Source organism: Cuculus canorus, chromosome 2, assembly GCF_017976375.1.
Source record: "Cuculus canorus isolate bCucCan1 chromosome 2, bCucCan1.pri, whole genome shotgun sequence".
Taxonomy (NCBI): domain Eukaryota; kingdom Metazoa; phylum Chordata; class Aves; order Cuculiformes; family Cuculidae; genus Cuculus; species Cuculus canorus.
Window position 1 is genome coordinate 1,921,013 of NC_071402.1, and position 25,857 is coordinate 1,946,869.

General features: G+C 49.0%; 1 protein-coding gene across 1 annotated transcript in view; it reads right to left on the bottom strand.

The window, feature by feature from the left end:
* The window catches only part of ARHGAP39 (Rho GTPase activating protein 39), a 142,010-nt gene that overhangs the window by 106,308 nt on the left and 9,845 nt on the right, over window positions 1-25,857 (bottom strand). The gene's annotated exons all lie outside the window — the stretch shown is intronic.

Genomic DNA, 25,857 nt, shown 5'->3' on the forward strand with positions numbered 1-25,857 from the left:
CAAATTGTGCCAAGGGAGGTTTAGATTGGATATTGGGAAAAAATTCTTCACTGAAAGAGTGGTGAAGCATTAGAAGAGGCTGCTCAGGGCAGTGGTGGCGTCTCCATCCTTGGCGATGCTCAAAAAATACATAGATGGGGCACTTTGGGACATGGTTTTGTTGGCACGGTGCTGTTGGGCTGATGGTTGGACTTGGTGATCTTAGAAGTCTTTTTCACCCCTTATGATTCTACGATTCACCTTAAAATCAAGGACAATCCATCAGGATGCAGAAGCCCATGACAAAGATCTCTGCCCTTGCCAGAAGAATCAGTAAAGGCCTCCTCAATCATTCCTTCAGTGTTGTCAGAAGAGGCTTTAACCCAGCCATGAGAGCTACCATGTCACGTGGTCACCTCAAGGCAACAGGAGATCAGCCTAAGGATTGTTACCTCCCTCCCCATATTCTCTTCATCACCAGGAGCCCCTTCTGATCCCATCTCACTTAGAAATTCACAGGTTCTGTCTGTTGATTTTGTCTGATTGTCTCCTGGAAAGCTGGGGAGGTGCTCTTGATCAGGGAGTGCAGGGACAGGACGATGGGGAATGGTTTCAAGATGAAAAAGGGGAGATTGAGATGAGACCTTAGGAAGAAATTCTTTCCTGTGAGGGTGGTGAGACACTGGCCAAGGTTGCTCAGAGAAGCAGTAGCTCCCCATCTCTGCAGGTGTTCCAGGTCAAGTAGGATGGGGCTTGGAGCAATAAAGTCCAGTGAGAGGTGTTCCTGCCCATGGCACAGGGGTTGGAACTGGATGAGCTTTGAGGTCCCTTCCAACCCAAACCATTCTGTGATTCTATAACACAGCTGCTGTGTCTCAAGCAGCGAACAAATGCAAGGGATGATCACAAGCTGCTGAAGAGCAATTACCTCCTAGTAATCCATTACGACAGCTGAACAACCCCCTCTCCTCTCAGGGCCATCTAGAGTCCTACAAGTTCAAGAAAAGCTCCGACAACCCAGACCAGGCTTCTTGTCCCAAGCTTCAAAAGAAAGAGACGCTTGTTTGCCCAAGGCAGAAACTCATCGTCCACCCACCTTAAATACGAGCTGGGAGGTATCCTGACCTTTATGGTTGCTGTGACAGCTCTGCTGTCTGAGAGTTAGGTCATATGCCACGATGGGGACAGTTGCTAGAAATAGTTGAACGTCCCCATGATGCCAGATGCACATTGCAGCTCTTCCACTTCACTTGCCATGCAGGAGCTTGTCATCTCGTGGTGGCCCAGGCCACAGACTGTGTTTTAAATAGAAGGAATGTCGTGCAGTAGTTCAGATGTCCTCAAGGCCATCCTTGCACAAGATCAACATGGATCTGTTGGAGTGAGACCAGAAGAGGGCACAGAGATGATCGATCTGAGGGCTGGAGCACCTCCTGTATGAGGACAGGCTGAGAGAGTTGGGGTTGTTCAGCCTGGAGAAGAGAAAGCTCTGGAGAGAACTTAGAGCAGCTTCCAGTACTGAAAAGGGCTCCAGGAAAGCTGGGGAGGAGCTCTTGATCAGAGAGTGCAAGGATGAGGGGGAACAGGTTTAAGCTGAAAGAGGGAAGATTGAGATGAGATCTTAGGAAGAAATGTTTTCCTCTGAGGGTGGTGAGGCACTGGCCCAGGTTGTCCAGAGATGTCATGGTTGCCCCATCCCTGAAGGTGTTGAAGGCCATGTTGGATGGGGCTTTGAGCAACCTGATCCAGTGGGAAGTGTCCCTGCCCATGGCAGTGGGGTTGGAACTGGATGAGCTTAAAGGTCCTTCCAACTCAAACCATTCCATGATTCCAGATTCAGCTTTTTCTCTCTCTGCTGTCATTTCACTCCTCCAAAAAGGCATTGAGACACTCATACAGGTTGCCCAGAGAAGTCATGGATGCCCTGTCCCTGCAGGTGTTTAAGGCCAGGCTGGATGAGGCTTTGAGAAACCTGTTCCAGTGGAAAGTCTTGGTGCCCATGGTGGGAGGGTTGGAACTGCTTTAAGGTCCCTTCCAAGCCAAACCGTTCTATAAAGGAGGATAATCTGGTTTTTGCCCCATTTTTTTTCTTATTACCTAGGACAATTGCTTGAGAAACCAAGCTGAGAACAAGTGGAGGACTTACGTACCTGTTCCCAATGGCATAAATTATCTTTTCATTTCCCTAAATGCCGTATTACACAAGATGACTTCTTGAAGAGCATCTGAACTCCTTCGCTTGCTGCACACAGCTGGAACAACAACAACATTGCACCATTCACTGTGACACAGGGTCACCTTTCTAAGAAGACACACAAACATGAATTGGGATATTACGTGTAGATAGAACCTATTCAGCATGGCGTGCAACGTCAGGAGAGCCAGAAATAAAGGTCCACTGATCCAGAAACAAGTCCATCTCCAAAGTATGTGCTATCCAGTCCATTATGAGTCTTGTTTTCCATCTTCATTCTTTAAGGTTGGATTTGCAACAGGCTAGGAGGAATGAAGAGAAGGCGCCATGCCAAATGATGACATTAAGGTCATCAAGGTCCTGCCCCTGGGTCAGGGCAATCCCAAGCACAACTACAGGCTGGGTGGAGAATGGATTGTTGAGCAGCCCTGAGGAGAAGGACTTGGGATGCTGGGGGATGAGAAGCTCAACGTGAGACAGCAATCTGTGCTCGTAGCCCAGAAAGTGAACCATGTCCTGGGCTGCATGCAAAGCAATGGGATCAGCAGGGCAAAGGAGGGGATTCTCCTCCTCTACTCCAATTTGGTGAGACCCCACCTGGAGCCCTACATTCATTTCTGGAGGTCACAGCACAGGAAGGACATGGACCTGTTGGAGTGAGTCCAAAGGAGGTGATCTGAGGGCTGGAGCACCTCCTGTACAAAGACAGGCTGAGGGAGGTCAGCCTTGAGAGGAGAAGGCTCGAGGGAGACCTTAGAGAAGCCTTGCAGTACTTCAAGGGGTCTCCAGGAAAATTGGGGTGGGGCTCTTGATCAGGGAATGCAGGGATAGGACAATAGTGAATGGTTTTAAGCTGAAAGAGGGGAGATTTAGCTTCGATAAAATGAACACATTTTTAACCATGAGGGCAGTGAGGCACTGGCCCAGGTTGCCCAGAGAAGTCGTGGCTGCCCCTTCCCTGAAGATGTTCAAGGCCAGGTTGGATGGGGCTTTGAGCAACCTGATCCAGTGGGAGTTGTCCCGGTCCATGTCAGGGGGGGTGGAACAAGATGGGCTTTGAGGCTCATTCCAACCCAAATCATTCTATGACTTTATGATTTGCAACAGGCTAGGAGGAAGGAAGAGGAAGGAGAAGCAGAGGTAAGCACTCAATAATATGGACCATGGAGATGCAGTTGCATACTGGACATGAAAAAGACCACAGCAAGCACGTAAAAGATGATGGCAGAGGAAACCACTAGGACTGCATTAGACACCACTACGGATGGTTGATTGATTGTAGTGACCCATCCCCATGGTGACGGTGCTGGAGGTGGGGCTGCACTGCCGTTCACTGACAAGGTCAAGGGGGTCTGCTCAACCAACCACGCTCCACACGTCATCTCAGAAGGGCTTGAACCCATATCTGCTGTGCAGACCTCCATGGGGTAACACAACCGCTAGAATCCTTAACATCAGCATGGTTGTGCAGACCTCCATGGGGTAACACAACCACTTGAATCCTTATCATCAGCATGGCCATGCAGGCCTCCACACAGCTGGTTACATTGGGTTCCCAAAGAGGAGGACGTAGTGATAGGATGAGGGGGAATGGCTTTAAATTGGAAGGGGGAAGATTTAGACTAGACATTAGGAAGAAATTCTTCATGATGAGGATGGTGAGACACTGGTACAGGTTGCCCAGGAAAGTTGTGGCTGCCCCATCCCTGGAGGTGTTGAAGGCCAGGCTGGATGGGGCCTTGAGCAGCCTTATCCAGTGGGAGGTGTCCCTGCTGATGGCAGAGGGGTTGGAACTGGACCGTCTTTAAGGTCCCTTGCAACCCAAACCATTCTGTGACTCTACAATGGCCATCTCCTACCACTCCAAGTCAGCAGGAAACTTCCTGGCTGGTGACAACCAAAGGGATGCTGAGATTCCGCCAAGTCAAACCAAATAGGGTTGCTTAGAAACCTTTGAAAACAATATTAACAATTCAGATTTGGATGAAAAACATGACAGTAAAACAAGCAGAAGTTTTGCTTTAAATCAGGCTTTCCCAGAGCCAAGCACACAGTCTTCCCGTTCCCTTGTTCTCCTGCTGCTTCACAGGTCACCCTTGGGCTTGAATGCCCCAAGGTTTTCCCAAGCTCAGCAGCAAGGGGGCAACTGGGTTCCTCCCTGCAGCATTGACTCTTTCTAAGTGGTCAAAATCACTCAGCAGAGTGATATATTTCAATTAAAAAAGGGGGATATAAGGGGAAAAGGAAAAGAATGGAGTTACTGCAGCACGGCGCAGCGCTGGCATCAGATCAGGGAGACAGATGAAGGCAGCAATCTGTCTCCTTCGGATATGCACATTGTATTTCTTTTTATTGCTGCATAACTGGGTTTGAAGATGCTTGTGAAATGGCTGCAGCGTGAGGGAGCTGCACCAAGAGCCTCCCTCTGCAATCTCCAGGGAGAAAACTTCATCATTAGAGGTGTTTAATTGCCAGAACGCTCTCTGAGATCCATTATTAGCTTCGTAACGTACCTACGGAGCGGGATCATAAACCAGGTTTCGCTTCCAAGCTGAAAATCCTGCTGCAGCGGTCGCTGAGGGTGAGCTCAGGTCACCTCAAAATGTTCTGCATGGATCTGTTCTTGCGTCTGGTTTGTGGGCTACCTGAAATGCGGGACCGTGAGGGATCACAAACACAATCCCATTTCAGCCCATGACAGGGGAGGTGGAACTGAATGAGCTTTAAGGTCCCTTCCAGCCCAACGCATTCTATGATTCTATGACCTTCGGCACCAGATCTTTCCTCTTGGTGTGCAGTTCCACTATCAATCATCAATCTGCTGAGCTGGTATCGTATGGTCACAGCCCAGAAGGCCAACCGTGTCCTGGGCTGCATCAAAAGAAGTGCAGCCAGCAGGGTGAGGTTCTCCCCCTCTACTCCACTCTTGTGAGACCCCACCTGGAATCCTAGGTCTACTTCTGGAATTCCCCAACAGAAGGATACGGAACTGTTGGAATGGGTCCAGAGGAGGACATGAAGATAATCCAAGGGCTGGAGCACCTCTGCTATAAGGACGGGCTGAGGAAGTTGGGGTTGTTCAGCCTGGAGAAGAGAAGGCTCCGAGGAGACCTTAGAGTAGCTTCCAATATGTGAAGGGGCTCCAGGAAAGCTGGGGTGGGACTTTTTCCAAGGGCATGGAGTGATGGGACGAGGGGGGGTGGCTTTAAATTGAAAGGGGTAAGATTTAGATGGGACGTTTGGAAGAAATTCTTCACGATGAGGGTGGTGAGACACTGGAAGAGGTCTCCAGGGACGTTGTGGCTGCCCCATTCCTGGAGGTGTTAAGGCCAGATTGTAAGAGGCTTTGAGCAACTTGATCCTGTGGGAAGTGTCCCTGCCCGGGGCAGTGGGGTTGGAACTGGGTGGGCTTTAAGGTTCCTTCCAACCCAAACCATCCCATGACTCTACGATGCCAAAGACTCCTCCTTCAAATATGATAGCAGGTAGCGCTGCAAAACAATGCTGTCCATCAACACCCCCCAAGCAAACAGGCCACTCGTCTTCAGGTTCAGCTTAAGAATCTAGGTTAAATTTCTCCTACCTTCAAGGCTCAAAGCAACTCCATGCCAGCCCACTCCGGTCTTTGCTCCCTACCACATCAAAATCTGCCTCCTCCAAGTCCTTACTATTTATTTTGGGTTTCCAGTTCGGATGGTGTTCAACAAGGCCACGTGCTGGGTCCTGCTCTTGCATCATAACAACTCCATCCATCACTCCACGGTTGGAGAAGAGTGGCTGGAAAGTTGCCTGGAGGAGAAGGATCTGGGGTTGATGGTCAACAGCAGCTGAACATGAGCTAACAGTGGCCCAGAAGGCCAAGAAGGCCAACAGCATCCTGGCTTGGATCAGAAATGATGTGGTCAGCATGATCAGTGCAGGTACAGTACCTCTGGACTGGGCACTGGTGAGGTCACACCTTGAATCTTGTGTTCAGTTTTGGGCCCCTCACTCTGAGAAGGATATTGATGGGCTGGAGCGTGTCCGGAGAAGGGAATGAAGATGGGGAACAGTCTGGAGCACAATTCTTACTGGAGCAGCTGAGAGAACTGTGGGTGTTTGGCCTAGAGAAATGGAGGCTGAGGATAGACCTCATCACTGTCTACAACCACCTGAAAGAAGGTTGTGGTGAGGTGGGTGCTGGTCTCTTCTTCCAAGGAGACACTGATAGGATGAGAGGAAATTGCCTCAAGATGTGCCAGGGGAAGTTTAGATTGGATATTAGGAAAAATTTCTTTACTGAAAGAGTGGTGAAGCCCTGGAAGAGGCTGCCCAGGGCAGTGGTGGAGTCCTCATCTATGGAGATGTTCAAAGCAGGTTGGATGTGGCTTTGAGCAACCTACTCCAGAGGAATGTGGCCCTGCCCATGGTAGAGGAATTGAATCAGGATGACTTTTAAGGTCACTTCCAACCCAAATCATTCCATGATTCTATGATGATCGATTCCCACTGGGATACAGCAGATCTATACCAACCAGCCACCACCTGATAGACAAAGTGAGGTACCAGCAGAATAAAGATGTAAATAAGTTTGCATATACGAACATCAAAGACCTTATGGGTCCTGAAGTGTGAAAACATCTTTTCCCTACCAGATATTGAAGGAACGGCAGCGAGGCCAGCAGAGGTGGGAGGACAGGAGAAGAGAAAGAAAGAATAAAGACAAAATGTGTGAGAGTAACAGCAGCTCAACAGTCAGGGACGAATCAAGCGAAGAGAACAGTAGAAATAGCAACGTGGGCAGAAGACAGCAGTACCGCCAAGAGCATCGGAAAGAGTGATCTGCAGGCATCTGCAGCAGGATGCAAGACAGAGAATGAACAAAAAATGATGGGAGGAAAAGCAAATGCTGGTTGTTCCCAAGGGAGTGGGGCAAAGGACCTTGTGCAGCATAATGAGAAGCTGCATAATGAGAAGGTTCATGAAGCCCTTCATCAGCCTCATGAAGTTCAACAAGGCCAAGGGCAAAGTCCTGCAGCTGGCTTGGGGCAATCACAAGCACAAATCCAGGCTGGATGGAGAATGGATTGAGGGCAGCCCTGAGGAGAAAGGCTTAGGGTGCTGTGGGACAAGAAGCTCAACACAAGCTGGCAATGTGTGCTTGCAGCCCACAAAGCCAACCATTGTCCTGGGCTGCATCCAAAGCAGCGTGGCCAGCACGGTGAAGGAGGGGATTCTGCCTCTCTGATCTGCTCTGGTGAGACCCCACCTGGAGTCCTGTGTCCAGTTCTGGAGGCTGCAGGACAGGAAAGACATGGAGTTGTTGGAGCGAGTCCAGAGGAGGCCATGAAGATGATCCCAGGGCTGGAGCACCTCTCATACCAGGACAGGCTGAGAGAATTGGGGTTGTTCAGCCTGGAGAAGAGAAGGCTCTGGGGAAACCTTAGAGCAGCTTCCAGTATGGAAAGGGTCTCCAGGAAAGCTGGAGAGGGGCTCTTGATCAGGCAGTGCAGGGATGGGATGAGGGGGGATAGTTTTAAGCTGAAAGAGTGAGGATTGAAAAGAGATCTTAGGGAGAAATTCTTCCCTGTGAGGGTGGGGAGGCAGTGGAACAAGTTACCTAGAGAAGTCATGGATCTCCCATCCCAGGAGGTGTTCAAGGCCAGGTTGGACGAGGCTTTGAGCAACTCGATTCAGTGAGAGGTGTACCTGCCCATGGTAGGAGGTTGGAACTGCATGGGCTTTAATGTCCCTTCCAACTCAAACCATTCCATGATTCTACAATTATGCCCTATTCACAGCTGGAGACTTGATGTTTGACAGGAACCCAAACAATTCCATGAGTCTATGACTTTATGATGCAGACCAGGGTACCCCCTTCCACGTGCCATGGCCACCAGCAGATGCAGGAAAACCAGCCAGAAGGTGTTTTTTTATTGCTGTTTCTGTAGCTTTCTGCCAGAATCCCACATCTCTCAACCCAGAGATGAAAGCACTTGAGACGTTTCTGCTTGAGCTGAGAAGGAGGATGAAAAGGTGCGAAAATGCAAGCAAGCAGAAATGGAGCGGAAGAAAGAAGTGAGAAATAAAGCAGAAAGGGGTAAACTTTCCAGCAAAGCCTACGAGGCTGCCCAGGAGGTTTCTCAAAGCTCACTGGGTTGTTGGAACCACAGAGACAATCCAGTAAATCCCAGCTTAGTGGTTATGTACCAGCAGGGAGGAGGAGAAACAGAAGTGGAATGGAACGCTGGATGTTAAAGTCTCTGAAGGAGTGAGATGAAGAGGGAAAAAATAAACCTAATGAGGCAGAGCAAGGTCTTCAGGGAGAAAGAGTCCAGCAATGATAATGAGTTTAAGAGAATTGCATCATGGGTGGCATTTGTGATGCTTCCTGATGGAGCAAGGCTGAGCCAACCACCACCAGAAACTCGTATCCCTAAGAGGGCAATGCTACATGGCAGCTGGATGCAACATTAGGGATTTTCCACACCTTCTTGACGTTGCTGAGGGACCTGTTCCACAGCCTCAGGTCTCTCAGATGCTCCTCATAACCTCTTTACTCCATACCCTTCGCCATGTCCATCGCCCTTCTCTGGGTGTACTGCAGCCCCTCAACATCGTTCTTGGAGTGAGGGGCCCAAAACCGAACACAGGATTTGAGGTGCAGCCTCACCAGTGCCAAGTCCAGGGGCACAATCACTTCCCTGGTCCTGCTGGTCACAGCATTTCTGATCCAAGTCAAGATGAAGTTGGCCTTTTTGGCCAGCTGGGCCACTTCTGGCTCACGTTCAGCCATTGCTGACCGACACCAACAGGTTGTTTTCCTCCAGGCAGCTTTCTAGCCACTCCTCCCCAAGCTTGGAGCTGCATGGGGTTGTTGTGACCCAAGAGCAGGACCTGCCACTCGGCCTTGCTGAACCCCACCCTGTTGGTCTCAGCCCACGAATCCAGCCTGTCCAGATCGCTCTGCAGAGCTTTCCTGCCCTCCAGCCCATGGATCCATGCCTAGATCCCTCTGCAGAGCCTTCCTGCCCTCAAGCAGATCAACACCCCAACCTGATTTGGTGTCATGTCCAAACTCACTGAGTGAGCACTCGATCCCTTCATCCAGATCATGAATAAAGACAATAAATGATGGCCCCAACATTGACCCCTGGGGAACACCAGTTCTGATTGGCCACCCACTGGAATTAAGTCCATTCTCCATCCCCTTCCCTGAACTTCTTGAGGTGTCAATTCACTGGGAGAACAGCATTGCCTGGCCAGAAGACCATGTGGCCTGCCACCCTACCCCCACAGGAGATGTCTGCACGCTGGCAAGATTGGTGCAAGCACACAGGGATTCTGTACTACACTCGAAGACGAAACGGCCTGAAGTTGCACCAGGGGAGGTTTAGACTTGATGTTAGGACAAATTTCATTACTGAAAGAGTGGTGAAGCATTGGAAGAGGCTGCCCAGGGCAGTGGTGGAGTCACTATACACAGGGGTGTCCAGAAAACATGTAGATGTGGCACTTTGGGACATGGTTTACTTGGCACGGTGGGGATGGGCTGATGGTTCGACTTAAAGAGCTTAGAGGTCTTTTCCAACCTGAATGATTCCGTGATTCTATGATTCTTGGGGTTGTTCAGCCTGGAGAAAAGAAGGACCTGGGAAGACCTTCCAGTACTGAAAGGGAGCTAAGGAAAAACTAGGGAGGGGCTCTTGATCAAGGAGTGCAGGGATAGGATGGGGTGGGGGTGTTTTTAAGCTGAAAGAAGAGAGATTGAGATGAGATCTTAGGGAGAAATTCTTTCCTGCGAGGGTGGTGAGGCACTGGCCCAGGTTGCCCAGAGAAGTCGTGGTTGCCCCACCTCTGGAGGTGTTCAAGGCCTGGTTGGATGGGGCTTTGAACAACCTGGTCCAGTGGGAGGTGTTGATGCCCATGGCAGGAGGGGTGTATTTGTATCTTTAAGGTCCCTTCCAACCCAGGTCATTCCATGGTTCTATGATTCTACACTAACGCAACAGGAAAAATACATGGATTGGACAGAAGTAGAGTACATGGACAGGAAAGGAAAGGTGGAAGAGCAGCCAACTGGCTGACCGTTTAATAAGATCCAGTCTTACATCATTTAAGACTAAGTGCCCTGGAAGCCGTGGTAGAGCTGTCAGGATGAGTAATTCCTGTTTGTTCAGTGCCAGAGCAGGTAACAATCACTGCTGGCAAGAGGGAAAGCCAAGCAAAGAGGAGTTGTGGGGGGAGAAACATTCTGGAACTGGTGGAGATGAGGAGCTGACTCAAGACTTTGGGATTTGCGGTTGGAAGCCAGACTGCTGTGGGATAACCAAGCTGTGGAGCAAGGCAAGGTAGTGATTGAAATACCAGCAGTACCAGTCAAGCCAGGAACCTGGTTTTGCATAAGGAACATGTAAATAGGTATTTTTAAGTCTTCATGCTTCGAAGCAGATTTTAAGGTGGCTCATCAGAGCAGAAAATTGAGTTGGACCAACAGAGAGGAAAGTCAAGACAGCATCAACACTGGTGGTTGGTTTTCAGAAGGAAGACCAGGCCAAGAGAGAAGTTGGAGTGGTCTCAGGTGCTCACAAAGATCGAATAGATAAAATACTTTTAGTAACTCAGGTGGTGATGAGCTACTCCACAGCAAAGTCACCGATAAGGTTTCTACAGAGACCACTTCCCCACTAATCAGCTTCCTACAAAGCCAACTTCTCCACGGATCAGCTTCCTGTAGAGCCCACCTCCCTCACCCTTGCTCCATTTAACATGGAGTTACTCCCAACCCAAAAGCCAGCAGCTGGATTTTAAAGAAAAGTCATTCCTGGCCTATTTTTCCAGGTTCTCTCAAGGTCTAAAGTCACGAAACAAATGCTCAAAGATGCAGAAGCTCCACCACTCCAGAGAGCAAACGCTGAGAGTAGCCACTGTTGAACTGGAAGACTCCCACGCATCGCCCACATCTACGAAGATATGGAACTCTGGACTAGAGAAACAGAGAAGTTATTGTTATGGAAATGATTAATGTTCTCTACTCTCATTTTTGGAATTTTGGGGCCTACAGGAAAGATGAGGAGGGGCTGTTTAACAGGGAGTGCGGAGATAGGACAAAGGGAATGGTTTTAAGCTGAAAGAGAGGAGATGGAGATGAGATCTTAGGAAGAAGTTCTTTATTGGGAGGGTGTGAGGCACTTTCACAGGTTGCTGAGAGAAGTCATGGATGTTCCAGCCCTGGCTGTGTTCAAGGCCAGGTTGGATGAGCCTTTAAGCAACCTGATCCAGTGGAAGGTGTCCCTGCCCATGGCAGAGGGGGTGGAACTGGATGGGCTTTGAGGTCACTTCCAACCCAACCCATTCTATGATTCTATGAACTGGATGATCTTTAAGATCCCTTCCAAACCAAACCATTCCATGATTCCATGATTCTATGAACTTGATGATCTTTAAGGTCCCTTCCAAGCCAACCAATTCCATAATTCTATGAATGACAGCATCAAAAATTGTTACCCATTACAGCAATTCTGGTACAACATGGCCAAGTACTGCTAGAAATTAGGATTGATTTTTACTACATAGGATGGACAAATGACCTGAGCTCCAACTTCCACGTGGTGAGAAAGAAAGGACTATGGGCTACCAAATCCTTCTGAACTTGCTACTTACTTATTCAAACCTTCCTAGCACTTTGTAAGGGCCCTCAGGAACTTAAAGCATCCTCCTCTGACAATAATAGATGCTTGGAACAAAGGATTGGAACGGCTGGATTACCCAAGTGATGCTTTACATGAGGAAATCAGACTCCTGTCCCTCTGGGAGAGCAACAGTTTCTCTTCTATCCATGTCATATTTGCAAAAGACATGGCCAAAGAAAACAGGGCAGAGGAAGGTAAGGGATCCCTTTGAAAGGGTGCAGAAAGCCAGGGAAGGAGGTTAAAAGGATGCTCTGTGAGGGAGTTTTCCATACTCATAGAACGGTTTGGGTTGGAAGGGACCTTAAAGATCATCTAGTTGCATCTAGTCCCCTGCCATGGGCAGGGACACCTCCCACCGGATCAGGTTGCTTGAAGCCACATCCAATCTGGCCTTCAACACCTCCACAGAGGGGGCAGCCACAACTTCCCTGGGCAATCTGGGCCAGACCCTCATCACCCTCATCATGAACAATTTCTTCCTAATGTCTCATCTGAATCTTTCCACTCTAATTTAAAGCCATTTCCCCTCATCCTATCACTCCATGCCCCTGGAAAAAAAGTCCCTCCCCAGCTTTTCTGGAGCCTCTTCAGGTGCTGGAAGCTGCTCTAAGGTCTTCCCGGAGCCTTCTCTGCTCCAGGATGAACAAACTCAACCCGTCATTCATATGCAAGGTGCTCCAGCCTTTGCATCATCTTTGTGGCTTCCTCTGCACCCATTCCAACAGTTCCATATCCTTCTTACATTGACAATTCCAGAACTGGACACAGGACTCCAGGCAGGGTCTCACCAGAGCGGAGTAGAGGGGCAGAATCACCTCCCTCATTTGAATGGCAAGGGAAGTCGGAGAGAACGACTGTATTTAACATGTTTATCGGCATCATGATGATCCAAACTGGATGTCACCAGGCAGTGGATGAATCACAGGGCCTTCTCCATGGAAAGGCTCTTCACCTAACACACCACCGTGGTGATGCAATAAAGCCAACAAGCTTCCTGTGGTTAAACAACGTCGCAGTGCTCCGCCGACAGAAAGCCTGTGTTCACGCTGCTGCAGCGCAGCTTTTACAGGGCAGCGACTTAAACCAGCAGCTATTGTGTGCACCAGTCTCACGGGAAAGCCTTTAATCCACCCAAAAAAAAGAAGTTTGTGAGCTTGCTTTACAACGACAAAGCCAAACAGGTCCCTTGAACTTGAAGGGCAAGACAGTGAGATAAGGGTATGGGCTGCAGGATCAGACAGACCTGCAATTTGCTCGCTGATGAGATTCCCTCAATCAGGGAATCTGCGCTGCGGCAGGAAAAGCAGTCAAAACATCTCCCAGACGCTTGATGGAAACCTGGCTGTTTGCTGCCTTTCAGATAAGATGATACTATGATGTTTTCAGGAACTTGGAATCATACAGTCATGAAATTACAGAATCATGGAATGGTTCGGGTTGGAAAGAACTTTGAAGATCACCTGGTTCATTGAATCATAGAATTATGGAATGGTTTGGGTTGGAGGGAACGTTAAAGCCCATCCAGTTCCAACCCCCTGCCATGGGCAGGGACACCCCCCCATTGGATCAGGGAGCTTGAAGCCCCATCCAATCTCGTCTTCAACACCTCCAGGGATGGGGAAGCCATGACGTCTCTGGGCAACCTGGGCCAGAGCCTCACCACCCTCACAGGGAAGAATTCCTTCCTAAGATCTCACCTCAAACTCCCCTCTTTCACCTCAAAGCCGTTCCCCTCATCCTATCCCTGCAATTCCTGACCAAGAGCCCCTCCCCAGATTTCCTGGAACCCCTTCAGGTACTGGAAGGCTGCTCTAAGGTCTTCTTGGAGCCTTCTCTTCTCCATGTTGAACAACCCCAACTCTCTCAGTCTATCCTTTTATGGGAGGTGCTGCAGCCCTGGGATCATGTTTGTGGCCTCCTCTGGACTCGCTCCAACAGATCCATGTCCTCCCTGTGCTGAGGACTCCAGAGACAGACACAGAGCTCCAGGTGGGGTCTCACCAGAGCAGAGTAGAGGGGGACAATCCCCTCCCTCGCCCTGCTGGTCCCACTGCTTTGGATGCAGCCCAGGACATACTTGTGAGTGCACTTTGCTTCTCATCCCCCAGCACCCCAAGTCCTTCTCCTCAGGGCTGCTTCCAATCCATCCTCCACCCGCCCTGGATTTATACATGGGATTGCCCCAACCCAGATGCAGAACCTTGCTCTTGAGGGACAACAGTTGTTATTTAGGCACGAACAAGACATTGTCATCTTCAGAACTTGCTTTGCCTGTCTAGCACAGTGCAGGTTTCACATGATGCTCTCAACCCACAATCTCAAAGTGCTTTTTGCATCCACCTCTCACACAGCTCAGCAGAAACATTTACCACCAGAAACCAGCAATACTTCTGAAGTCTGAACTGCTCTGGATGTTCTCCAAGTCAGTAAAGCAAGATTTAAAGTGTCTCTGGAGAAGGTCAGCTTGCATTGGCCACACAAAGGCTACGGTTTCGGTTCTGAGATGTTTGAGAGGAAGTTTATCTCATGCAGAGGCAATCAAAGAACACACAGCTTAGAAAAACAATCAAATGAAAAATCTGCTGCCGCTTGCCAACACTGAAAAGCAGAGTTCGACTCTGTAGATCTAAAAGGCTCTTCTGGAAAAAATCCAGCTAAAAACCCTTTGAAGTCATGACAGAGTGAAAAGTCCCTACTGCTCTGGTGTGTTTTCTTTCAAGTCTTGGACCTCCTGGGCCTTCAGGTCAGCCCCTCAGCTCCTGTTATTGATTTGGTTCTCAACATGTAGAAGGGCTGATCACAACAAATGGGACTACAAGTCGCTCTCTAATTGGAAAGGAGGTTGTGGTGAGGTAGATGCTGCTCTCTTCTCCCAGGGAACAGTGATAGGACAAGAAGAAATGGCCTCAAGTTGTGCTGGGGGGGGATTAGGTTGGACATAAGGAAAAATGTCTTTACTGAAAGAGTGGTGAAGCATGGGAAGAGGCCACGTGGAGTCCCCATCCCTGGAGGGGTTAAAAAAACATGTAGATGCGGTGCTTTGGGACATGGTTTAGTTGGCACAGTGGTGTTGGGCTGATGGTTGGACTGGATGAGCTTAGGGGTCTTTTAAAACCTGAATGATTCCATGATTCTATGATTAAACTGAGCATTGAGTTTTGAGTAAACCTTGTTATCTGCTTTTCACTCACAGCCCAAGCGTCGGTGGCATCAACAGGCTGACCACGCACAAGTTTTAAGAAGCAGCAGCAGCCAGAAACAAGAAACTGGGGAACTTGATGGTAAAGTTGCATGCCCAGGAGAAGGACTTCTCTTCAGGGTTTGGAGTGACAGGACAAGTGAGAATGATTTTAAACTGGAAAAGGAGAGATTCAGGCTGGATAGAAGGAAAGAATTGTTCACACTGAAAGTGTTGAGATATTGGATGGGGTTTCCTAGAGAGGTGGGAGATACCTCATCCCTGGAAACATTCCAGGCAATGTCGGACGGGGCTCTGAGCATCCTGATCCATTTGGAGACGTCCCTGCTCATGGCAGGGGGGTTGGACTGGACAGGCTTTAAAAGTTCTTTCCAACCCAAACTGTTCGATGATTCTACGATCCAAAAGTTGGTGAGGAGCCAGAAGCAGGAGCATTCCCAGAACTGATGTGAAGATCTGGCCTGGTTGTGGCAGCTCTGCTGCCCTAGACAGATCAATGTCAATCAATGAAGAGCCTTTCCATTGGTTTAAGAGATTGGCTTTGTGTTGGGGGATAAGCGTTTCCCTTTGGCTTCATCGACATAGTGTGGATGTTGACAGCTGCCAGGACGGATGCCAGGATATGGCTCAGACTGTGGTCCAAGGGATGCATTCATTACAGGTCACCCTCCAAGAGGCATCCTTCCAAAGAAAGCCACCAGTTATCATAGAATCATAGAATGGTTTGAGTTGGAAGAGACCTTAAAGATCCTCTAATTCCAACGCCACTGCCATGGTCTGGTCCCTTCCACTGGATCAGGCTGCTCAAGGCCCCACCCAATCAGGCATTGAACACTTCCAGGGATGGGGCAGCCACCACTGCTCTGGGCAACCTGGGCCAGTACCTCATCACCCTCATTGCAAAGAAATTCCTCCTAATGTCGTCTAAATCATCCTCTCTCGAATTTAAAGCCATTTCCCCTCGTCCTATCGCTCCACGCCTTTGTGAAAAGTCCCTCCCCAGCTTTCCTGTAGGCCTCCTTGAGGTACTGGAAGGTCTCTATAGGGTCTCCTCGAAGCCTTCTCTTCGCCAGGCTGAACATCCCCAACTGTCTCAGCCTCTGTCTGCCTCTGCCTACAAAGAGATAGATGCCTTGGCCGTGTTTAGGGGGGAAAAAACTTCCCTGAACACAACTTTTATGCCCCCACCATCACATCTTAACATCAAACGCATGCCCTCAAAGAGGGGAAAATGGCATTTTATCTGCAACCCCAAAAAGAAAGGCAATGAAATACAGCTCTGTTCTTGTGAGACCTCGTTTGGAACCCTGCATTCAGTTCTGGAGTGCTCAGCACAGGAAGGACATCGATCTGTTGGAGCAAGTCCAGAGGAGGCAATGGAGATGATCTGAGGGCTGGAGCACCTCTTCTAGGAGGACACACTCAGTCGAGGTTGTTCAGCCTGGAGAAGAGAAGGCTCTGGGGAGACCTTCTAGCAGCCTTCCAGTACTGAAAGGGGCCTACAGAAAAGCTGGAGAAGGTCTTTATCACAGGAATAGGACGACAGGGAATGGTTTTAAGCTGAAAGGAGGGACATTGAGATGAGATCTTAGGACGAAATTCTTCATAATGACGGTGGTGAGGCACTGGCACACATTGCCCAAAGAGGCTGTGGATGTCCCTTCCCTGGAGGTGTTCAAGGCCACGATGGATGGGACTTTGAGCAACCTGATGCAGTGGGAGGTGTCCCTGCCCATGGCAGGATGTTGGAACTGGATGGGCTTTAAGGTCCCCTTCAATCAAGCCATTCTATGATTCTATGAAAGCTTCATTGCTCAGCTGCTGAGTGGCATTGGCCTTCAGAAGCTGTACCTCCTGGGCCTTGCACCTTTGCTAAACAACAGCACAGACGGCTCTGGTGGTCTTCTACAAGCACATTGGACATTTTGCCTGGGCCCTCTACCCCATGGGATTTATGGACTTGAAATTCCAACACGATCCATGGTTTTGTGGGGAAGGAAAACTAATCCTGACCCTCAACAACATCACAAGCAAGATACCATAAACCCAAATGCTTTGTCTGCAAAGAGTCAAAACCCTGCTCAGATTGGTGGATGGTGCAGCATTTCAAGAGCATGGAAGAGCTCTGTCCAAAGATACACATCCCAGGAGTTTGACCTCCACTGAAGATCAGATCTTCAGACCTGAGGAAAGGCTATTCCAGCTGTCTGGGCAACACGGGAGTGATAGGAAGTGTCTGACACACTGAACATGGGTTGAGGGCAACTACCACACTGCCAAAGCACATTCCGTACCTGGGAACTCTTCACACAATGTACTCGATCTTCTCAATTCAGCCTTTCCAGACAACAATTGCTTGGAGCAACATCAGAGCTGGAAGGGAGCCTGCCTATCAATCTAAAAGTCAATGACCCGCGCACTTAAAAGCCAGAGTCACGCAGACCAAATTGTAGCTAAAAACGAGGCAAGATCATCAGAACAGAAAATAAACCTCTTAAACATCAAGGTTTCTTTCTGGCCCATTTATAATTTATCGCTACGTAGGCTGATAAATAACACCAGCACCAAGTGCTGTAACCAGAAGTGAGTGTGAGACTTGTGTTTAGTATAAAAAGTACTCATTCACTGCAAGGAAGGCTGGAATGGATTAGGAGCAGCCCTGAAGAGAAGGACTTGCGGAGCTGGTGGATCAGAAGCTCAACATGAGCCAGCAATGTGTGCTCACAGCTGAGAAAGCCAACCAGAAACTAGGCTGCAACCAAAGCAGTGGGACCAGCAGGGCGAGGGAGGGGATTCTGCCCCTCTGCTCTGGTGAGACCTCACCTGGAGCCCTGCATTCAGTTCTGGAATCCTCAACATAAGAAGAATATGGAACTGTTGGAATGGGTCCAGAGGAGATCACAGAGATGATCCGAGAGCTGGAGCCCCTCTGCTATGAGGCTGAGAGAGTTGGGGTTCGTCAGCCTGGAGAAGAGAAGGCTCCAAGGAGATCTTAGAGCAGCTTTCAGTACGGAAAGGGACTCCAGGAAAGCTGGGCAGGGTCTCTTGATCAGGGAGTGCAGGGATAGGACTAAAGAGAATGGTTTTAAGCTGAAAGAGGGGAGATTGAGATGAGATCTTACAAAGACATTCTTCTCTGTGAGGGTAATGAGGCACTGGTGCAGGGTACCCAAAGAACTCACGGCTGCCCCATCCCTGAAGGTGTTGAAGGCCAGGTTGGATGGGGCTTTGAGCAACCTGAACCAGAGGGAGGTGTCCCTGTCCATGGCAGGGGGTTGGAACTGGATGTGCTTTCAGTTCCCTTCCAACCCAAATCACTCCATGATTCCACGATTCAGGCAGCAGTCCACCGAGACGAGTCCTAAACCAGGAGCCCCCAAGGAGATCCTGCCCACTCCTGCATTTGAAACATGAGTCCTATGGTGGCTCTAAACAGGAATACAATTTACACACCATTAACACGATGCAAGAGCCAACAGGCAATTCTACAATGGTCCGGCCCTTTCTTTGAGTGCCCTCTGTGTCCTCAGAAATGTATTTATAAAGCATTTTCTTCTTCCTCCCTCCTCGTATGACGGACAGAGAGCACGGCACCCTTTAAATCACAAATCAATACAGAGAGCTCTAAAAACCAAATCATATTACAGAGGCATTAGAGATTTTCTTGGACTGCAGCTCATGAAGTATTGAACATTTTCAATTCTTTCTCCTTCTCCAGCTGACATCCAAGATCCTGAGTCGGATGTAAAAGTCAGCTCCAAACATTTTCACTCTATGGCACAGTTTCATAGAATCGTAGAATGGTTTGGGTTGGAAGGGACCTTAAAGCCCATCTAGGTCCACCCCCCCTGCTATGAGCAGGAACACCCTCCACTGGATCAGATTGCTCAAAGCCTCATTCAAGCTGGCCTTCAACACTTCCAGTGAGGTGGTCTTTAAGGGTTTTTAACACTTTTTCTTCTTTTGAGCAAACAGAAGACAATTTGAAAGCAATAAATGAACCTAAACCAGTGAAGGCAGCAAGTGCATCACACACAACTGGTAGAGAAGATTGGGAAGAGTTTGCATCTAATAATACCTGTACTCTGTTTATCTCCAGCAGTGTGAAGAGATGGCATCCCATAGAAATCATAGAATCACAGAATGGTTTGGGTTGGAAGGGATCTTAAAGGCCATCCTGTTCCACACTCCCACCACGGGCAGGAACACCTCTCGCTGGATCAGGTTGCTCAAAGCCCCATCCAACCTGGCCTTCAAAATCTCCAGGGAAGGGCAGCCACAACTTCTCTTGGCAACCTCGTCCAGTGCCTCACCACCCTCACAGGAAATAATTTCTTCCTAAGATCTCACCTCAATCTCCCCTCTTTCAGCTTAAAACCATTGCCCCTCGTCCTCTCCCTGCACTCCGTGGCAGCATCTGTCTGTAGAAGTGATTATTAACAGCGCATTAGGATAGAGAATGGCCATTGGTTACATCTACCCCTATAGAGATGAAGACCATCCTTGAGCTGATGGAATGTCATAAATCAAAGAGGTGAAAAAGGGCGGCACCTGTAGGGAGGGGTGGACAGGAGACGTGACCCAAACCTGACCAACAGAGCATTTCATCTCATACATGTCACACACCAAAGACAAAGGCTTGACTCTTGTGATCCCTCCAGTTTATACCAAACCTGAGGAATCACAGAATCATAGAATGGTTTGGTTTGGAAAGGGCCATCCAGTTCCAAGCCCCCTGCCACGGGCAGGGACATCTCCCAATGAGTCAGGTTGCTCAAAGCCTCCTCCAACCTGGATCACGAGGATCAAGCCTTCTTCTTTGATGATCAGTGTCAAATACAGATCTTGCTTGTCCTTTTGCCCCTGATCCAGGATTCATGCATTCCTGAATCCCATTCCTGAGTCCAGCTCCCTTCTGCCAGAGTCCAGCCTCTGCTGCATCAGTGGTGATGTAGTCACCGAGCAAGGTTCAATTTTTTTATATTTGTATGTACTTTATTATTCTTACCAATATTGTTTTCCTTTTATCATTACTGTTTCATTAAAGCTGTTTTGGTTTTAGGGCAGGAGGATGGGGCCAGACTCTTTTTACTGGTGCCCAGCAACAGGACAAGGGGCACCAGACACAAACTGGAGCATAAGAAGTTCCACCTGAATTTGAGGAACAACTTCTTTACCATGAGGCTAACAGAGCACTGGAACAGGCTGACCAGGAAGGGTACGGAGTCTCTTTCTCTGGAGATATCCAACCCCTCCTGGACGCATTCCTGTGCAACCTGATGGAGGTGATCCTGCAGTGGGGTTGGCCTGGGTGGGGTTGGACTGGGTGAGCTCCAGAGGTCCCATCCCATCACACCACTCTGGGATTCTGGGATTCCAAAGATTGTCCAGTCCACTCTAGTCACAGAATCATAGAATAGCATAGCATAGTATAGCATAGCTTGGTTGGAAAAGACCTTTGAGATCATTGATTTCAACAGTAACTGTCCACTACTAAACCACATCCCTGAGCACCTCATCTACCCATCTAAAAGCCCTTCAGGGATGGGGACTCCATCACCTCCCTAGGCAGTCTCTTTAAGTGCCCAATAACCATTTTGGTGAAGAAATTCCTCCTAATATCCAATCTAAACTTCCCCTGGTGCAACTTGGGGTCATTTCCTCTCATCCTGTTGTTACTCAGGAGAAGAGACCAACACTTACTTCTCTGCAATCTCCTTTTAGGCAGTTGTAGACAGTGATAAGGTCACCCTTCACCCTCCTTTTCCCCGGGCTAAACAAACCCAGGTCCCTCAGCTGCCTCTTATAAACCTCGTTCTCCAGCTCCTTCACCAGCTTTATTGCCCTTCTCTGGACATGCTCCAGGACCTCAATGTCTTACTCGTAGCAAGAGTCCCAACTACCTCAGGCAAATCTCCAGGGTAGCAATCCTTAAGCTCATGTATTTCCACACTGCCAACTCAATACCTTGAAGTGTTTCTAAATGTGGGACTTTCCAGGACAAGCATGGCTAAAAAAGCCCCAGAAGAGACATTCGCTCTCCCTGAATTAAGGTTGATGGAATATTTTCATGTTTCCTGCTTTCATTTATTGCGCCCAACTAGTTTCTCTCCAGGTTGCACTAAAGAGGCAAAGACAAGGCGCTAAATACCAGAATCGTTTAGGAACCCAGCAGTCACTCCAGAACTGAAGCACTGTCCACATTCAAACTGTGACCGCATTGACGTTTAGGAACCCAGCAGTCACTTTGGAACCGAAATGCTGTCCACATCCTCATCACAACTACGTTGAATGTCACTGCCGTTCCTGAGACCACACTCCACTTCACTCCTTAAGCACTGTCAAAAAGCTTCCGTGTCCTTCTCGATGCACCCAGCTCTGACGTGTAGCCTGGAGCGTCCTCTCCCTCCTTCACATGCTTTTTTTCTGCTTGCTAGTTTATGTCCCTCTGGATTAACACCACAGTTGTCCTGGTTTTCCTCCCACACTTCCACTTTGTCAATCAACCCAGTCTTTCTGCACACCACCTTGTCCCTACTTATTACCTACACAGGGCTCAGAGTCATTAGGGCCACAAAGATGCTCCAAGGGCTGGAGCACCTCTCGTATAACGACAGGCAGAGAGTTGGGGTTGCTCAGCCTGGAGAAGAGAAGGTTCCAGAGAGACCTTAGAGTGGCTTCCAGTATGGAAAGGGACTCCGGGAAAGCTGGGGAGGGGCTCTTGATTGAATTCTTCCCTGTGAGGGTGGTGAGGCCCTGGCACAGGTTGCCCTGAGAAGTCGTGGCTGCCCCGTCCCCAGAGGTGTTCAAGGCCAAGTTGGATGAGGCTTTGAGCAACCTAATCCAGTGGAAGGTGTCCCTGTCAGGAGGGTGGAATTGGATGACTTTTGAGGACTCCAGATCTGAACACGGGGCTCCCGGTGAGGTCTCATCAGAATCATAGAATCACTAGGCTGGAAAAGACCTTTGAGATCATGAAGCCCAAACATAAGAGCAGAGTAGAGTATGATAAACCCCTCCCAGTGACAAAGCTGGTGAAGAGTCTGTAGAACAAGTCTTAGGAGTGGCTGAGGGACCTGGGGTTGTTTAGCCTGGAGAAGAAGAGGCTGAGGGGAGATCTTATTGCTCTCTACAACTACCTAAGAGAAGGCTGTAGAGAGATGGGTGTTGGTCTCTTCTCCCAAGTGATAGGTGATAGGACAAGAGGGAATGGCTTCAAGCTTCATCAGAGGAAGTTTAGATGGGATATTAGGGAAAATGTCTTCACAGAAAGTGCTCTGAAGCAGTGGCAGAGGCTGCCCTGGGAGGTGGTGGAGTCCCATCCCTGGAGGTGTTTAAAAGATGGGGAGATGAAGTGCTTAGGGATAAGATTTAGGAGTGGACAGGTACAGTTGCAATTGATGATCTCAAAGGTCCTTTCCAACCTAAGGATTCTACGATTCTAAGTTTCCCACCGCTTTGGGATATATCCCATGTTGGCATTGAGAATGGCAGATCAGCACTTTGAGTGTTAAGTTGTCAATATAGCGAGGAATCAAGGGGAAAAAGCAATATTTTAGAGCTGAGTGAGCATTTTGTTAAAAACAAGATTCTGCTGCTAGGCAAGATCCCTGCAGCCACACGAAATTGGGTTGAGTGACTGGAGACAAGATGAAAGTAGTTACGTGGCAGCTATTTTTCTGCCACGGAGACGCTAAAGCCCAAGGCCTCGCTTGGGATGGGAGCCGAACACACTGCAATGATAACAGATTAATGGAATCATTAAGGTTGGAAAAAACCTCTAAGATCATCCAGTTCAACCATCAGCCCAACACCACTGTGCTTCCAAAATGCTACGTCTACACGTTTCCTGAACACCTCCAGGGATGGAGACTCTACCACTGTCCTGGGCAGCTTCTTCCAGGGCTTCACCACTCCTTCCATGAAGGAATTTTTCCTAATATCCAAACTAAACATCCCCTGGTGCAACTTTAGGCCATTTCCTTCCATCCTATCACTTGTTACTTGGGAGAACAGACCAACATTCACCTCACTACAGCCTCCTTTCAGGGAGCTGTAGAGGGCAATGAGGTCTCCCCTCAGCCTCCTCCAGGCTCAACAACCCCAAGTCCCTCAGCTGTTCCCCACAACCTCTGTGCTTCAGACCCTTCCTCAGCTCTATTCCCCTACCCTGGGTGAGTTATAGCCCCTCAACGCCCTTCTTGGAGTGAGGGGTTCAAAGCTGAACCCAGGATTTGTGGTGCGGCCTCACCAATGCCGAGCCCAGGGGGACAATCACTCCTGTGGTCCTGCTGGCCACACCATGGCTGATCCAAGCCTGGATGCTCTTGGCCTTTTTGGCCACCTGGGCCACTGCTGGCTTATGTTCAGCTGTTGTCAACCAAGACCCTGAGGTCCTTCTCCAAGGGGCAGCTTTCCAGCCCATCTTTCCCAAGCCTGGAGCTGCATGGAGTTGTTGCGACTCAGCTGAAGGACCCAGGATTTGGTCTTGTTGAACCCCATCCCACTGGCCCCGTCCCATAGATCCAGCCTGACCAGATCCTTCTGCAGAGCCTTCCTGCCCTCCAGCCCATGGATTCAGCCTGACTAGATCCCTTTGCAGAACCTTCCTGCCCTCAAGCAGATCAACAGTCCCACACAATTTGTTGTCATCTACAAACTCACTGAGGGAGCACTCGATCCCCTCGTCCAGATCATTGATAAAGATATTAAACAGAACCAACCCCACCACTGAGCCCTACCTGGGGAAGACCACTTGTGACTTTATAACGGCTACAAATTGGAGAGGGGAAGATTTAGATTAGACATTAGGAAGAAATTCTTCACCATGAGGGTGGTGAAACACTGGAACAGGTTACCCCAAGAAGTTCAACACCTCCCTGGAGGTGTTGAAAGCTAGATTGGATGAAGCTTTGAGAAATCTGAGCCAGTGGGGAGTGTCCCTGCCCATGGTAGCAAGTTGGAACTGGGTGATCTTTAAAGTCCCTTCCAACCCAAACCATTCTATGATTCCATCACCAGATGCCCTCTGGATTTAACTCCATTCACCTTAACACTTCGGGCTTGGCCATCCAGCCAGTTTTGAACCCAGCGGTGAGTACACCTGTCCAAGCCATGAGCAGCCAGAAGAGCTGGTTTGTTTGGAGCCTTGCTTCAGCTTGGAAGCGCATCCCATGGTAACAAAACAGGAGCGGTGGAGAACACCAGCCATGGTGATCCAGAGGTGCAAGGATTTACCAAGAAAAGATTTATTCTTAAGAAAAAGCCACAACAGTCAAGTGGTTGAATTCTTAGGATGGATTTTGAGTCAGGAATTGCATCTCCTCAAGCCAAGTGTCTTTAAAAGTCCATTAGGAGCATGTGTGTGCTTACAGAGCTTATTCCCACCTCTGTTTCTAATGGAAAAACCTATCCATGCATCTTCTCCCTTCCAGCTGAAGAAGAACAGAGTGCTGCTTCAGCAGGCTCAGGTCTGACAGGGAAATAATCACTGCAGAGGCACTTGTCAGGGTTTGGAGTTCTGGGCACGTTATTTACCTTGAACAAAAAAGGTAGGAGCTTTCTATTAAAAAAAAAACAAAACCGGAAAAGTCTAACAGAAAACGTGCTGAGGGTCTCTAAACCCCCAAGTTTTTACAAAACGGGGTGTCTTTTGAGTACATCCTCCACTGACTTCCACAAATCCTGCACCAAAAGAGCCACAGCACACGCAGATTCCTCAAGGTGACATTAAGGAGACGCTGGAGATGCAGAACTAGAAAAGGAAAACAAAAAGCTTCCGAAGGAAAGCAGCACTGATGGAGTCATTTGCAATTATTTCTTGCAGCAGCGCTGTTGGGAGCTCTGAGAGATCCAACGGCATCTGAAAACGGCACGGAAGGTGGGAGTAGGGCACTGAAAGCTCCCTGCAGCCCTGGGTGTGATGAAGGGGGTGTAATAACAGCCCTTTTAATCCAAAATTCAGAAGCTTCCTGCCTGTTTTTGCTATCCTACCACTCGATTCCATCAAGCCACACCTAATTAGGGAAACACTCATGATGGAAGCTGTTCCTGTCCTGCATCATCCGCATGGAAGACTGCAAGTCAGCAATGCCAGACCTGCACCCCAGCTGTGGCTCAGCAAGCACTATTTCTCACCCGTGCACAGCACAGCCGGCATCAGAAAGGTCTGTCCAGGTCCAGCACCTCCCCATTGGTGCTGCAAGACTCCTACACCAGAGCTGGAGCATCAGCAAAGCAGCTCAGAGCACAAGGAGAGCAAATATCTGCCTGTAGCCTTCTCCAGGAGCAGATTTGGAGCTGCTCAGGCAGCCCCAGTGCATCACTTGAGGTGGAGAACCTTCAGTAGTTAATGGGGGCTGATGAGAAAGATGGGGATGGACTTTTTAGCAGAGACTGGAGAGACAGGACAAAGGGGATTGGTTTTAAACTGGAAGAAGGGAGATTCAGGCTGGACAGAAGGAAGGAATTTTTCATGCTGAGGGTGGTGAAAACCTGGCCCAGGTTGCCCAGAAAGGTGGGAGATGCTCCACCCCTGGAAACACTCAAGGTCAGGTTAGACAGGGCTCTGAGCAACCTGATCTGGTTGGAGATGTCCCTGCTCATGGCAGGGAGTTGGACTGGATGAGCTTGAAAGTTCCCTTTCCACCCAAACCATTTAATCATTCTAAATAACAAGTCCCAAAAATGTAATTCTGGAGGGAGATCCTTTCAAAGGGCAAGTCCTGCACAGTGGAAGGAAGCAAAGCAGTGCTCTCCTGTTCTCCCCAAAGCTGGGCAGAAGCCAAAACCAGAGAGTTCTCCCAATCCCAGTG